The sequence below is a fragment of the Pseudorca crassidens genome, chromosome 16, assembly GCF_039906515.1.
Source record: "Pseudorca crassidens isolate mPseCra1 chromosome 16, mPseCra1.hap1, whole genome shotgun sequence".
Taxonomy (NCBI): Eukaryota; Metazoa; Chordata; class Mammalia; order Artiodactyla; family Delphinidae; genus Pseudorca; species Pseudorca crassidens.
The window spans coordinates 72,339,434-72,349,163 of record NC_090311.1 but is presented as its reverse complement, the minus strand read 5'-3'; positions in this window follow the sequence as shown (position 1 = coordinate 72,349,163).

Sequence of the window (9,730 nt, the reverse complement as noted above, 5' to 3'; positions counted from 1 at the left end):
ATATCATATGGTATTTGTCTTTCTTTTTCTGACTTACTTCACATAGTTTGATAACCTCTAGGTGCATCTGTGTTGCCACAAATGGCGTTATTTCGTTCTTTTTTTATGACTGAGTAGTATTCCGTTGTATATATGTATCACATCTTCTTTATCCATTCACCTGTCGATGGACATTTAGGTTGTCTCCATGTTTTGGCTATTGTGAATAGTGCTACTATGAACGTAGGGGTGCACGTATCTTTTTGAATTATAGTTTTGTCCGGGTATACACCCGGATTGCTGGATCATATGGCAATTCTATTTTTAGTTTTCTGAGGTACCTCCATACTGTTTTCCATAGTGGCTGCACCAATTTACATTCCTACCAACAGTGTAGCAGGGATCCCTTTTCTCCACACCCTCTCCAACATTTATTTATAGACTTTTTAATAATGGCCATTATGACTGGTGTGAGGTGGTACCTCACTGTAGTTTTGATTGGCATTTCTCTAATAATTACATATATTGAGCATCTTTTCATGTGCCTACTGGCCATCTGTATGTCTTCTTTGGAGAAATGTCTATTAAGGTCTTCTGCCCATTTTTCCATTGGGTTGTTTGTTTTTTGTTGTTGAATTGCATGTGCTGTTTGTATATTTTGGAGATTAAGCCCTTGTCTGTAGCATCATTTGCAAATATTTTCTCCCATTCTGTAGGTTGTCTTTTCATTTTTTTATGGTTTCCTTTACTGTGCAAATGCTTGTAAGTTTGATTAGGTCCCATTTGTTTGTTTTTGTTTTTACTTTTATATTGCCTTGGGAGACTGACCTAAGAAAACATTGGTACAATTTATGTCAGAAAATGTTTTGTCTATGCTTTCTTCTAGGAGTTTTATGGTGTCATGTTTTAAGATTAAGTGTTTAAGCCATTTTGAGTTTTTTTTTTTACATGGTGTGAGGGTGTGTTCTAACTTTATTGATTTACATGCAGCTGTCCAATTTTCCCAGCACCACCTGCTGAAGAGACTGTCTCTTTCCCATTTTATATTCTTACCTCCTGTAAGAAGGTGGTAATTGACTGTAGGTGTGTGAGTTTATTCCTGGGCTCTCTATTCTGTTCCATTGATCTGTATGTCTGTTTTTGTACCAATACCACACTGTTTTGTTTTGTTTTGTTTTCTACATATTTATTGGAGCACAATTGCTTCACAATGGTGTGTTAGTTTCCGCTTTACAACAAAGTGAATCAGTTATACATATACATATGTTCCCATATCTCTTCCCTCTTGCGTCTCCCTCCCTCCCACCCTCCCTATCCCACCTTTCTAGGTGGTCACAAAGCACCAAATTGATCTCCCTGTGCTATGCGGCTGCTTCCCACTAGCTATCTATTTTACGTTTGGTAGTGTATATATGTCCATGCCACTCTCTCACTTTGTCACATCTTACCCTTCCCCCTCCCCATATCCTCAAGTCCATTCTCTAGTAGGTCTGTGTCTTTATTCCTGTCTTACCCCTAGGTTCTTCATGACATTTTTTTTCCTTAAATTCCATATATATGTGTTAGCATACGGTATTTGTCCTTCTGTTTCTGAGTTACTTCACACTGTATGACAGACTCTAGGTCCATCCACCTCACTACAAATAACTCAATTTCGTTTCTTTTTATGGCTGAGTAATATTCCATTGTATATATTGTGCCACATCTTCTTTATCCTTTCATCCGATGATGGACACTTAGGTTGTTTCCATCTCCTGGCTATTGTAAACAGAGCTGCAGTGAACATTTTGGTACATGACTCTTTTTGAATTATGGTTTTCTCAGGGTATATGCCCAGTAGTGGGATGGCTGGGTCATATGGTAGTTCTATTTGTAGTTTTTTAAGGAACCTCCATACTGTTCTCCATAGTGGCTGTACTAATTCACATTCCTACCAGCAATGCAAGAGTGTTCCCTTTTCACCACACCCTATCCAGCATTTATTGTTTCTAGATTTTTTGATGATGGCCATTCTGACTGGTGTGAGATGATATCTCATTGTAGTTTTGATTTGCATTTCTCTAATGATTAATGATGTTGAGCATTCTTACATGTGTTTGTTGGCAGTCTGTATATCTTCTTTGGAGAAATGTCTATTTAGGTTTTCTGCCCATTATTGGATTGGGTTATTTGTTTTCTTGTTATTGAGCTGCATGAGCTGCTTGTAAATTTTGGAGATTAATTCTTTGTCAGTTGCCTCATTTGCAAATATTTTCTCCCATTCTGAGGGTTGTCTTTTGGTCTTGTTTATGGTTTCCTGTGCTGTGCAAAAGCTTTGAAGTTTCATTAGGTCCCATTTGTTTATTTTCGTTTTTATTTCCATATCTCTAGGAGGTGGGTCAAAAAGGATCTTGCTGCGATTTCTGTCATAGAGTGTTCTGCCTAAGTTTTCCTCTAAGAGTTTGATAGTTTCTGGCCTTACATTTAGGTCTTTAATCCATTTTGAGCTTATTTTTGTGTATGGTGTTAGGGAGTGTTCTAATCTCATACTTTTACATGTACCTGTCCAGTTTTCCCAGCACCACTTATTGAAGAGGCTGTCCTTTCTCCACTGTACATTCCTGCCTTCTTTATCAAAGATAAGGTGACCATATGTGCATGGGTTTATCTCTGGGCTTTCTATCCTATTCCATTGATCTATATTTCTGTTTTTGTGCGAGTACCATACTGTCTTGATTACTGTAGCTTTGTAGTATAGTCTGAAGTCAGGACTCCTGATTCTTCCAGCTCAGTTTTTTGTTCTCAAGATTGCTTTGGCTATTCGGGTTCTTTTGTGTTTCCATACAAATTGTGAAATTTTTGTTCTAGTTCTGTGGAAAATGCCAGTGGTAGTTTGATAGGGATTGCATTGAATCTGTAGATTGCTTTGGGCAGTAGAGTCATTTTCACAATGTTGATTCTTCCAATTCAAGAACATGGTATATCTCTCCATCTCTTTGTATTGTCTTTAATTTCTTTCATCAGTGTCTTATAATTTTCTGCATACAGGTCTTTTGTCTCCGTAGGTAGGTTTATTCCTAGATATTTTATTCTTTTTGTTGCAATGGTAAATGGGAGTATTTTCTTGATTTCACTTTCAGATTTTTCTTCATTAGTGTATAGGCATGCCAGAGATTTCTATGCATTAATTTTGTATCCTGCTACTTTACCAAATTCATTGATTAGCTCTAGTAGTTTTCTGGTGGCATCTTTAGGATTCTCTATGTATAGTATCATCTCATCTGCAAACAGTGACAGCTTTACTTCTCCTTTTCCAATTTGGATTCCTTTTCTTCTCTGATTGCTGTGGCTAAAACTTCCAAAACTATGTTGAATAAGAGTGGTGAGAGTGGGCAACCTTGTCTTGGTCCTGATCTTAGTGGAAATGCTTTCAGTTTTTCACATTGAGGACGATGTTGGCTGTGGGTTTGTCATATATGGCCTTTATTATGTTGAGGAAAGTTCCCTCTATGCCTACTTTCTGGAGGGTTTTTATCATAAATGGGTGTTGAATTTTGTCGAAAGCTTTCTCTGCATCTATTGAGATGACCACATGGTTTTTCTCCTTCAATTTGTTAATATGGTGTATCACACTGATTGATTTGCATATATTGAAGAATCCTTGCATTCCTGGAATAAACCCCACTTGATCATGGTGTATGATCCTTTTAATGTGCTGTTGGATTCTGTTTGCTAGTATTTTGTTGAGGATTTTTGCATCTATGTTCATCAGTGATATTGGCCTGTAGTTTTCTTTCTTTGTGACATCCTTGTCTGGTTTTGGTATCAGGGTGATGGTGGCCTCGTAGAATGAGTTTGGGAGTGTTCCTCCCTCTGCTATATTTTGGAAGAGTTTGAGAAGGATAGGTGTTAGCTCTTCTCTAAATGTTTGATAGAATTCGCCAGTGAAGCCATCTGGTCCTGGGCTTTTGTTTGTTGGAAGATTTTTAATCACAGTTTCAATTTCAGTGCTTGTGATTGATCTGTTCATATTTTCTATTTCTTCCTGATTCAGTCTTGGCAGGTTTTGCATTTCTAAGAATTTGTCCATTTCTTCCAGATTGTCCATTTTATTGGCATAGAGTTGCTTGTAGTAATCGCTCATGATCTTTTGTATTTCTGCAGTGTCAGTTGTTACTTCTCCCTTTTCATTTCTAATTGTATTGATTTGAGTCTTCTCCCTTTTTTTCTTGATGAGTCTGGCTATTGGTTTATCAATTTTGTTTAGCTTCTCAAAGAACCAGCTTTTAGTTTTGTTGATCTTTGCTATCGTTTCCTTTATTTCTTTTTCATTTATTTCTGATCTGATCTTTATGATTTCTCTCCTTCTGCTAACATTGGGTTTTTTTTGTTCTTCTTTCTCTAATTGCTTTAGGTGCAAGGTTAGGTTGTTTATTTAAGATGTTTCCTGTTTCTTAAGGTAGGATTGTATTGCTATAAACTTCCCTCTTAGAACTGCTTTTGCTGCATCCCATAGGTTTTGGGTCATTGTGTCTCCATTGTCATTTGTTTCTAGGTATTTTTTGATTTCCTCTTTGATTTATTCAGTGATCACTTCGTTATTAAGTAGTGTATTGTTTAGCCTCTGTGTGTTTGTATTTTTTACAGATCTTTTCCTGTAATTGATATCTAGTCTCATAGTGTTGTGGTCCGAAAAGATACTTGATACAATTTCTATTTTCTTAAATTTACCAAGGCTTGATTTGTGATCCATGATATGATCTATCCTGGAGAATGTTCCATGAGCACTTGAGAAAAATGTATATTCTGTTGTTTTTGGATGGAATGTCCTATAAATATCAAGTCCATCTTGTTTAATGTATCATTTAAAGCTTGTGTTTTGTTATTTATTTTCATTTTGGATGATCTGTCCATTGGTGAAAGTGAGGTGTTAAAGTCCCCTACTATGAATGTGTTCCTGTCGATTTCCCCTTTTATGGCTGTTAGTATTTGCCTTATGTATTGAGGTGCTCCTATGTTGGGTGCATAAATATTTACAATTGTTATATCTTCTTCTTGGATTGATCCCTTTATCATTATGTAGTGTCCTTCTTTGTCTCTTCTAATAGTCTTTATTTTAAAGTCTATTTTGTCTGATATGAGAATTGCTACTCCAGCTTTCTTTTGGTTTCCATTTGCATGGAATATCCTTTTCCTTCCCCTCACTTTCAGTCTGTATGTGTCTCCAGGTCTGAAGTGGGTCTCTTGTACACAGCATATATATGGGTCTTGTTTTTGTATCATTCAGCCAGTCTGTGTCTTTTGGTTGGAGCATTTAATCCATTTACATTTAAGGTAATTATTGATATGTATGTTCCCATTCCCATTTTCTTAATTGTTTTTTGTTTGTTATTGTAGGTCTTTTCCTTCTCTTGGCGTTTCTTGCCTAGAGAAGATCCTTTAGCATTTGTTGTAAAGCTGGTTTGGTGGTGCTGAACTCTCTCAGCTTTTGCTTGTCTGTAAAGGTTTTAATTTCTCCATCAAATCTGAATGAGATCCTTGCTGGGTAGAGTAATCTTGGTTGTAGGTTTTTCTCCTTCATCACTTTAAATATGTCCTGCCAGTCCCTTCTGGCTTGCAGAATTCTGCTGAAAGATCAGCTGTTAACCTTACGGGGATTCCCTTGTGTGTTATTTGTTGTTTTTCCCTTGCTGCTTTTAATATGTTTTCTTTGTATTTAATTTTTGACAGTTTAATTAATATGTGTCTTGGCGTGTTTCTCCTTGGATTTACCCTGTATGGGACTCTCTGTGCTTCCTGGACTTGATTAACTATTTCCTTTTCCATATTAGGGAAGTTTTCAACTATAATCTCTTCAAAAATTTTTTCAGTCCCTTTCTTTTTCTCTTCTTCTTCTGGAACCCCTATAATTCAAATGTTGGTGCGTTTAATGTTGTCCCAGAAGTGTGTGAGACTGTCCTCAGTTCTTTTCATTTCTTTTCTTTATTCTGCTCTGCAGTAGTTGTTTCCACTATTTTATCTTCCAGGTCACTTATCCGTTCTTCTGCCTCAGTTATGCTATTGATCCCTTCTAGAGTACTTTTAATTTCATTTATTGTGTTGTTCATCGTTGCTTGTTTCATCTTTAGTTCTTCTAGGTCCTTGTTAAATGTTTCTTGCATTTTGTCTATTCTATTTCCAAGATTTTGGATCATCTTTATTATCATTATTCTGAATTCTTTTTCAGGTATTTCCTCTTCATTTGTTAGGTCTGGTGGGTTTTTATCTTGCTCCTTCATCTGCTGTGTGCTTTTCTGTCTTCTCATTTTGCTTATCTTACTGTGTTTGGGGTCTCCTTTTTTCAGGCTGCAGGTTCGTAGTTCCCATTGTTTCTTGTGTCTCTCCCCAGTGGCTAAAGTTGGTTCAGTGGGTTGTGTAGGCTTCCTGGTGGAGGGGACTAGTGCCTGTGTTCTGGTGGATGGGGCTGGATCTTGTCTCTCTGGTGGGCAGGTCCAAGTCTGGTGGTGTGTTTTGGAGTGTCTGTGGACTTATTATGATTTTAGGTATCCTCTCTGCTAATGGGTGGGGTTGTGTTCCTGTCTCGCTAGTTGTTTGGCATAGGGTGTCCAGCACTGTAGCTTGCTGGTCATTGAGTGAAGCTGGGTGTTGGTGTTGAGATGGAGATCTCTGGGAGATTTTTGCCGTTTGATATTACGTGGAGCTGGGATGTCTCTTGTGGACCAGTGTCCTGAAGTTGGCTCTCCCATCTCAGAGGCACAGCCCTGACTCCTGGCTGCAGCGCCAAGAGCCTTTCATCCACAGGGCTCAGAAAAAAAGGGACAAAAAGTAGAAAGAAAGAAAGAAAGAAAGAGGATAAAAGAAAATAAAATAAGATAAAGTTATTAAAATAAAAAATAATTATTAACAAAAAAATTTTTTTTAAGTAAAGAAAAAGAAAACGGACGGATAGAACCCTAGGACAAATGGTGAAAGCAAAGCTATGCAGACAAAATCTCACACAGAAGCATAACCATACACACTCACAAAAAGAGGAAAAGGGGAAAAATTAATGAATCTTGCTCAATTTGGGATGATTCATTGTCTATTCAGGTATTCCACAGATGCAGGGTACATCAGGTTGATTGTGTAGATTTAATCCGCTGCTCCTGAGGCTGCTGGGAGAGATTTCCCTTTCTCTTCTTTGTTCGCACAGCTCCCAGGGGCTCAGCTTTGGGTTTGGCCCCGCCTCTGAGTGTAGGTCGCTGGAGGGCATCTGTTCTTCGCTCAGACAGGACGGGGTTAAAGGAGCCGCTGATTCAGAGGCTCTGGCTCACTCAGGCCGGGGGGAGGGAGGGGTACGGATGCGCGGCGAGCCTGCGGCAGCAGAGGCCAACGTGACGTTGCACCAGCCTGAGGCGCGCTGTGCGTTCTTCCGGGGAAGTTGTCCCTGGATCCCGGGACCCTGGCAGTGGTGGGCTGCACAGGCTCCCCGGAAGGGAGGTGTGGATAGTGACCTGTGTTTGCACGCTGGCTTCTTGGTGGCGGCAGCAGCAGTCTTAGCGTCTCAGGCCCGTGTCTGGGGTCCGCGCTGTTAGCCGTGGCTCGCACCCGTCTCTGGAGCTCCTTTAAGTAGCGCTCTTAATCCCCTCTTCTCGAGCACCAGGAAACAGAGGGAAGAAAAAGTCTCTTGCCTCTTCGGCAGGTCCAGACTTTTTCCTGGACTCCCTCCCGGCTACCTGTGGTGCACTAACGTCTTCAGGCTGTGTTCACGCTGCCAGTCCTCTCCCTGCGCTCCCACCCCGAGCCTCAGCTCCCAGCCCCGCCCGCCCCGGCGGGTGAGCAGACAAGCCTCTCGGGCTGGTGAGTGCTGGTCGGCACTGATCCTCTGTGAGGGAATCTCTCCGCTTTGCCCTCCACACCCCTGCTGCTGCGCTCTCCTCCGCGGCTCTGAAGCTTCCGCGCTCCGCCACCCACAATCTCCACCCATGAAGGGGCTTCCTAGTGTGTGGAAACCTTTCCTCCTTCACAGCTCCCTCCCACTGGTGCAGGTCCCGTCCCTATTTTTTTGGTCTCTGTTTATTCTTTTTTCTTTTGCCCTACACAGGTACTTGGGGGAGTTTCTTGCCTTTTGGGAGGTCTCAGGTCTTCTGCCAGTGTTCAGTAGGTGTTCTGTAGGAGTTGTTCCACGTGTAGATGTATTTCTGATGTATCTCAGAGCGGCTGCGCTACCGTGGGCCTGCTCGGTGGACACTGCAACCGCGCCGGCTCCTCCATCACCTTGTTTTGATTACTGTAGCTTTGTAGTATTGTCTGAAGTCTGGGAGAGTTATGCCTCCTGCTTTGTTTCTTTTCCTTTGGATTGCTTTGGCAATTCTGGATCATTTATGGTTCCATATACATTTTTGGATTATTTTTTCTAGTTTTTTGGAAAATTTCATGGGTATTTTGATAAGGATCACATTAATTCTGTAGATTGCTTTGGTTAGTATGGGCATTTTAACAAGATTAATTCTTCCACTCCAAGAGCATGGGATATCTTTCCACTTCTTTGAATCCTCTTTAATTTTCTCTTTAATTAATAAAATGTGTTATAGTTCTCAAACTATAAGTCTTTCACCTCCTTGGTCAGGTTTATTCGTAGGTATTTTATTTTTGGGGGGGGTGCTATTTTATTTTTATTATTTATTTAAGAAGAATATTGCTATTTTAAAAATATTTATTTGGCTGTGTTGGGTCTTAGTTGCGGCACGTGGGATCTTCACTGCTGTGTGCAGGATCTTCATTGCCACGTGCGGGATCTTTAGTGGCGGCGTGTGGGATATTTTAGTTGTGGCATGTGAACTCTTAATTGTGGCATTTGGGATCTAGTTCCCTGACCAGGGATCAAACCTGGGCCACCTCTGTTGGGAATGTGGAGTCTTAGCCACTGGACCACCAGGGAAGTCCCTGGGATGCTATTTTAAAAGGTATTATTTCTTTACATTCCCTTTCTGATATTCATTGTTAGTGTAAAGAAATGCAACCGATTTTTGAATGTTAATCTCGTATCCTGCTACTTTGCTGAATTAACTTACTAGATCTAGTAGTTTTTGTGTGGAGTCCTTAGGGTTTTCTATATATAGTGTTATGTCATCTGCGTATAGTAACAATTTTGTGTATTAGAGTTGGTAAGTTGCCTTTTTCAAGGAATTTATCCATTTCATCTGTATTTTTCACAACTTTATTGAGATTATAATTAACATGCCATAAAATTCTCCCATTTAAAGCGTGTAATTTTTTTAAAAGTATATTCTCAAAGTTGTGCAACTATTACCACAGTCTAATTTTAGAACATTTCCATTACTCCAAAGAGAAGTTTCATGCCTATTTGCAAGCACTCCCATTTCCATCCCCAGGCCTAGGTAACCACTAATTTACTTTCTGCCTCCAAAGATTTGCCTTTTCAAAATATTTCATATAAATGGAATTAAATAATGTGTGGTGTTTTATGTATGACTTCTTTCAGTGTAATTTTTTTTTTTCGCGGTACACAGAACTCTTACTGTTGTGGCCTCGCCCGTTGCGGTGCACAGGCTCCAGATGCGCAGGCTCAGTAGCCATGGCTCACGGGCCCAGCCGCTCCGCGGCATGTGGCATCTTCCCAGACCGGGACACGAACCCGTGTCCCCTGCATCGGCAGGCGGACTCTCAACCACTGCGCCACCAGGGAAGCCCAGTGTATTTTTTTTTGACTGCTGTCTTTTATTTTTTTAATAAATTTATTTATTTGTTTTTGGCTGCATTGGGTCTTCAT